General features: G+C 40.1%; 1 protein-coding gene across 1 annotated transcript in view; it reads right to left on the bottom strand.

Annotated features, from left to right (window-relative positions):
* LOC139135457 (uncharacterized) overlaps positions 1-6,252 on the bottom strand; it is a 91,854-nt gene extending 85,602 nt beyond the window's left edge. The window contains exons 1-3 of the mRNA XM_070702848.1: positions 6,140-6,252; positions 3,779-3,857; positions 2,988-3,074 (exon numbers count right to left, since the gene is read on the bottom strand). The gene's annotated coding sequence lies outside the window, so the exon portion shown is untranslated. The remainder of the gene's footprint in view (positions 1-2,987; positions 3,075-3,778; positions 3,858-6,139) is intronic.
* Between the last annotated feature and the right edge of the window lie 286 nt (positions 6,253-6,538).

The raw sequence follows: 6,538 nt of genomic DNA on the forward strand, positions 1-6,538 counted from the left end.
GGGTTTTGGCCGACTTTTAAGGCAGTCCAGATATGCTCTCTCTGTGAACATCAAAAAAAAGATGAAATTGGGAGTGGTTTCCAGCTTTGTCTGTTTGCTACCAATTCAACGCTCCTCCCAGTCTCAACAATCCATCATTTCCTGGTAGTCTGACGTAAAATGTGTGCTTCACCCGAAGAACCTTGGTTAATGCTTCCAGAAAGAGTTCCCCTGTACGCTGCGTCACTTTCATCCTTCTGCTTCGCTCGTTGCTTTCAGGAGTTGGGTTCCAAACTTATTTGTATGCTGGTTATTCATTCCGCATTGGGGCAGCCACCACAGCAGTGCACGCCCACCTTCGTGACCACCTAATTCAAACTCTGGGTAGGTGCTAGGTCCAGCGATTGTAATACAGGACTTATATTTGGACACAGAAAGCCTACTTCATCATGCATCCAACGCGTTGACTTCTTCATAGGAACATTTGACATTCTGCATTTCAGTTTGCTGCCTTCTGGAACTTTTCATTTTTAGAGGCACCATGCACCTAACCTCGTACGCCACCATTTTGAATTTTCCATGCTAGGGCCGTACAGGCCCCTGTCATCCCTCCATTTCGCCACATTTCACGCTGGGGCTGTACAGGTGCACCAGCCTGTCACTCCAGACCACCAACTCCAGCCGGGCTAGCTGTGCACTTATGCCGGATGCCACCCAGGCTGGGGCCATCCCGCCATCTACATGTACACTGTTATACGCCACCATTTTGCTACATTCCATACTGGGGCCCTGCAGGGGCACCTAGTGACCTTGGATCATAATTCTACTCTTTGCCACCCATGGAGTTACTGCAGCAAGATCAAATATCAAGTTTGACGTGAATTACCGATCAAAGTCTCAACATCATCAGAGTCAGACTGTCCTGAAACTCGTAAAATCACTGTAAGCATTCTCTTGGCTTAACATCTTGTGTAGCAGCATGTACTTATAAACAAATCATGGGGAGACGTTATCACGGTTAGAAGGTCTTACATGACCTTGAACTTTTACATGTGTCCCAGTACCTTATGACATACATTGAAAAGTACAAAATTTCTGAACAGATAGATATTAACGATTGGCCCATTTTACATGTGTCCCTGCTCTTCAGGATATCAACCCTCTTTCCCATATATTGTCTGGTATATCTGCCCACAAATCTTATTGGATACTGGGGGATCTGACGGGTTATCCTCCGGTCTGGCAGTGAAAAAGTTACACCAGCTAGTTTTTCACATCTGATCAGCATTCATGAGCTGAGGAATATTAATGGTACTGTGCTATATATATCATCAGACATATTTGAAACCATAACATTTACCAAGTATGTCTGAGTTGTGCTCTGACTGTGGGTTGCAGGGTTGAACATTGATACTTAATCAGACAAATTGTCTGAAACGCTGTTGCAGTAGTGAAAACAGTGCTTCCGCTGACAGCTTACCAAAATCGCAAATGCGAGAAAAAGTAGCATTTGGTGAGAAGATTGTTGCATCAAACAGCCAAACTTGCAAATCAAAAACTGCACCATGATGTCATATGTATATAACTTAGTCTGTCCGCATGCTATACTGCATCAATTTGACACACAATGTGGATGTGCATTAGCTCTGTGCATCTGTGATCCTATACGCAGGGAGCTTTTATTTGTATCACCTACAGGAATGAATAAATTTGTAACGAAATAGCTCATGCACATACACAACATGTGCCTCATGCATAAATGTACCATATGACTAGTTGAATAAATGATGCAATTAAGTTTTTGCACTGGACTACGTGAAATGTGTCGACAGATTACTTTAATAGTCAAGTAACTTAATTAGTGCAGCCATAGACTCCTTGTCTGTGGGGCAGTGTAGCAGCCATGATGTCGTCAACAGTGAAGGACTGTAGTGACGGTGAAACTACATGTAAGTCAAAATGGCAAACTTCCCTTTTTGACTTTGGCTACTCCACCAAATTGGAGAGAATGGGAGAAACCTCCCCAAATGCAGGTTCCAAGCACCAGTAAAGCTAAGAAATGGGAAAAAATTATGATCAGTGTAGGAAAGTCGACCAAGAAAGGAAAGTGGCGGCATATACATGGCTATTTTAGAACATAGTCAGAGTGTGTTCCTAGATGACTAAAATCTTTGTGATGCATTAATAATTGCTGCCAACAAGAAAAATATCTTTCCTGACAGTAAGGGTTAGAAACTTGTGTGAATTGGCCTCCTTAAAATTAACGAGAATTTTCAGTGTATTGTGACAAGACGTCGTCAAAAGAATCAACAGAGAAGGCACTCGTCTGATTGAATAGGTATACTTCTGCATTCATATTGTGCTAATTCACAACCCTATTTGCGATATTTTGGACTATGAGCATGTAACTGGATCATCAATGACAAAAAGTTGTTTCTCCATATCAAAAGGGTGTATATTTGATTTGTTTTGGTTCTGTTTACACAAGAGACATGAACATTGAGATTTATGATCCATGATTCCTGTGGCATGATTCAAGCCGGCTGTGAATACGCACAGGGGCAGTGGTAATGACCTCTGACCTCAGCGCGATCGATACACCATCTCATCACTGCTCATGTACATTCATGGCTAGATTCTAGAGTAAACCAAATATATGCATATGAAGTAAAAAATCAACTCTATTCAACTGCAATAATTGAAAATCTAAAATGCCAAGATTTCCCATGTCTTAGAGTATTTTGATTTTGAACGTCTACGAGATTGGACTTTCAAGATTCATTTGGAAAAATACACTGGACAAGGTTTCTGCATTTAAATCACCCACAAGTCCTGATCTACTCAGTTACATTATCGGTTTAGCTTATTGAATATCTGCTTCTAGCCAAATTTGCTAGAAGATTTTGGAACCCAGGGGAAACACAGGAGAAAGGCACACATTTCATGGTTTGTATAAGAAACAATTTTTCAGAGCAGCATTTATAGTCAGAGATGGTCATTCAACTTACCGTAACTCTTCACTTGTTCCATGGTTGCCATGACAACCATTAACAGAAAGAATCTCTTCATTGTTGAAAGTCACTGAGCAGAGCAACCTGAGAGAAAAACAATATGGAAATTTCACCACAATTTGAACAAACCTGATCATGGTCACCCCTAGGAACAGTCACACAAAGTTTCAAAGCAATTAGAAAAGGTGTTTTAGCTAAAATGGAAAAAAATTACCCCAAAAATACAAGCAAGCAAATTAAACCAGAATTTGAAAACACCTAAATGGAACTAAGATTACCTAAAGAAACCTGCATGCTAAGTTTAAACCAAATCAGGTCTCTTGTTACAAAGCTTAAGCTATTTGCATGATTTTTTTCCTTGTTTTACCTAATATTTGCATATTTTTGACACTGAACTCAAATGTTAATTTACTTGCAAAGAATTATGAAACAACAACAGGAACAACAAGCATTATATTACTAAGTTTACTGTGACCTAACCTTCAAGCACTCATGGTGCTCAAGGGGCATAAAGGAAGTGTGTCATCATATTATTGTAAACTGCTTTTCTGGCCAGAATGAGAACATCTGGCATCTTGTTGTAAGAAGACCACAAATGGTATGTCTGTGAGAGTGAGTGAGTGAATGAGAGAGAGAGAGAGAGAGAGAGAGGGGGGGAGATGATAGGTCTATCATCCATCTTTCTCTCTCTCTCTCTCTCTCTCTCTCTTTCTCTCTCTCTCTCTCTCTCTGGAACAACCTATTCATTGATCAGATCATAGGATATTGTTCCTGATAGACTTGCATACCTTCAAACTTTATGTTCTCTGCAGTTTCTTGCTTACAACATCATTCCTGAACTTACAGGGAAGGGGCTGAATGCTGCATCTACAGAGATGAATGTATACACAAACAGAAAAACGATGAAGGAGATACATATCATGCAGTGAACAACGCTGCATTCTATACTGACCTGGCGCTTTGATAGGATCAAAGTTTCCCTTCAATTGCAATGCGGAATTTAAGAGTGATATTACAGAGGTAGAAGTAAAAACTCATTGAGACGATTGGCTATCTTTGGAATTAGAATCCACTGTGCTGGTCATGCATCATACATGTATGAACACTAATGGGCTATAAGACAGAGTGGCTCAATTTTTATGCAATGGAAAAAACTGTATGATTTACAATTAGACAGTGAAAATAAATATACATTATCGCCGGATTAACTTTGACAAAGTCAACAAGACTACAACAACAAAATGTTGGCTTCTTGTGTGTTGTGCAATCAAGTAAAGTGCATCATGCTTGTCTCTTTTATGATCACGAAACACCGCATTTTAGTACTTTTCCTTTGGGGCACGTCCATTTTATGAGTGCAATACGTGTTTATTGTTTAACCCGTTGAAATGCGTAGGCATGGTCCTAATCAGTGAGCAGTGAATTGTACTTCAATATAGAATCTAAACTAACCAACTTAATTTTGAAAATAAAATCATGAAAATGATGCATAAAATTCGCAGCTATTATTAAATTTAATTGGCCATTCCAGGGAGCGAAAAAACTAAAAGCTTAATTTCTGTCGATGTAATAAAAGATTTAGACATTAGTTAGCATTCATTAATGATATACAGTACGATGCACACCTAATGAACATGTCATTTTATGTGGTATTTCTGCCGCTACACACACACCCACTACAGCTGCACCTATATTTGCCAGTACAGAAAGATTTCACTATCCTTAAAATTGATTTTGATGTGATTTTCATTCATCACAGTAGAGTCATGGAGAAACATAAGCATACTCTCACTGAATTCACTCAATAAAGAGGGTAGAAAATTACAAAATGAGTCAAATTTCCAAACGGACAATGTAATCCTTCATTATATTTTTCATATCCCTCCACTTCTGAAATCATAATATAAACTGAGAGAGAATAAAGTCGTGTGAAGTGACAGCTGTTCATTGTGCTCAATTCAGCTGCTTGAAAGCAATATAACAGTCTACAATGTTTACTGAGACACGGATTAAAATAACGAATCTAGTGAGTTTCCTAACCGAAGGGGTAGAGCACTACCTAGTGACTGGAGGGACTGTGGTGGGTGGAGTGACCACGAAAGAACTGATACAATGAGGTATTTGTTCAAAGGTGACTTGTAATGTTCACTGTATACAACTATCTGCTTATCTTTTGCTACGCACATTAGTGAGTCTGGGGAGAACACGTACTGTAAATGGTCACATCGTGTTGCTTGTTGATGTTCAGTCAAGTGCTTGGCCAATACGATTTGTCTTCAAAAGCCCAGTCATGGCGGATCACGACAAATATTTTCTCAGAAAATTTCTGGTCGCGTGGGCAGTACTCGGCGAACATTTTCTGCCTGGGCGCAATATGAAGGGCACGCACGCACAAAGTGGATCGTGAGCAGAGGTTCAGTAGTTTCGGCATGGAGGTAAAAGCGAGATTTATAATGGGGAACGACATCGAGAATGCAAGTATTTTCCTGCTTTTCACACCTGGGTATAATGGCCCGAAAGTGTGCCACGCATAAACTTAAGCGAAGAGGTTTGCCGTGAATTGTGGCGTAACCCGGAAGTGAAAGTGTTCAAGTTCGCTATAGATTTACATACTTTACATGTATAACACAGGGTATCGGGATATGCTTACGTTTACCATATACATGCCCCAGAAAATCAATGATTTATACATCTTGAATTATTTCTCCAGACCCAAAAAAGAGTAGTTCAGAAGTGAAGTAATGTACACGCCTCTAGGCTTTACGACACAACACACGGCCATCATCGCCATACAAGTGCTTGGAGTTGCCAATGTCATACGCTGAAGGTATCCTACTACACTGTACACTCTACACGCCTGTACACTAAACTGCCACCGTTTCGTAATGTTCAATGTGTTTGCTACCGTGTTCTACGGGCTGGAATGTTTCCACCTCTAACGCACTGCGAAAGATGGTGAGATACCGACAGCAATTTGGCGATATTATTGGGGTGAAACAAGAGTGCGTATGAACAGTTCAATGTACATGTATCGACTGTAACTGTCCTCCACTGAACGAAAGCACACTCTGATTTGAAGCAGTCAAGGAAACGAAGACATCATCGTCCTTCAAGAGACTAACAATTCACAAAAACATAAAGATAAGTACCTTTGCGAAAAACCCGTCATCCACGGTTCAAATTCGAATATCAAGGCTGAGCGCACAAGGACATCATTCAAGCATATCGCATTGACCCGAGCTGAAGTGAAATCAAAGTGTCAGAGGTCATGGGAATGATTACCCATGGTTCCATCGATCGAAGACTGCAGTAGCGAAAAGATCAGATCAAGCTTCGATCCTTTATTGAGATCGCATGCCTTGCGGGATTTTGATTTTAAGTACGTTATATAAAGAAGGCATCATAAAACTGCAATTTCTGTAAACAGACACTACCGACAAAATAAAAATATAGCCTTGAGGAAAAGAAAATAAATGTGTATCGATGTACACAAACATGACAGTAATATGTGAATGAGTTATAAGCTTAGGGATGGACCATTAGACCTT

The sequence above is a fragment of the Ptychodera flava genome, chromosome 6 (assembly GCF_041260155.1).
Source record: "Ptychodera flava strain L36383 chromosome 6, AS_Pfla_20210202, whole genome shotgun sequence".
Classification (NCBI taxonomy): Eukaryota; Metazoa; Hemichordata; class Enteropneusta; family Ptychoderidae; genus Ptychodera; species Ptychodera flava.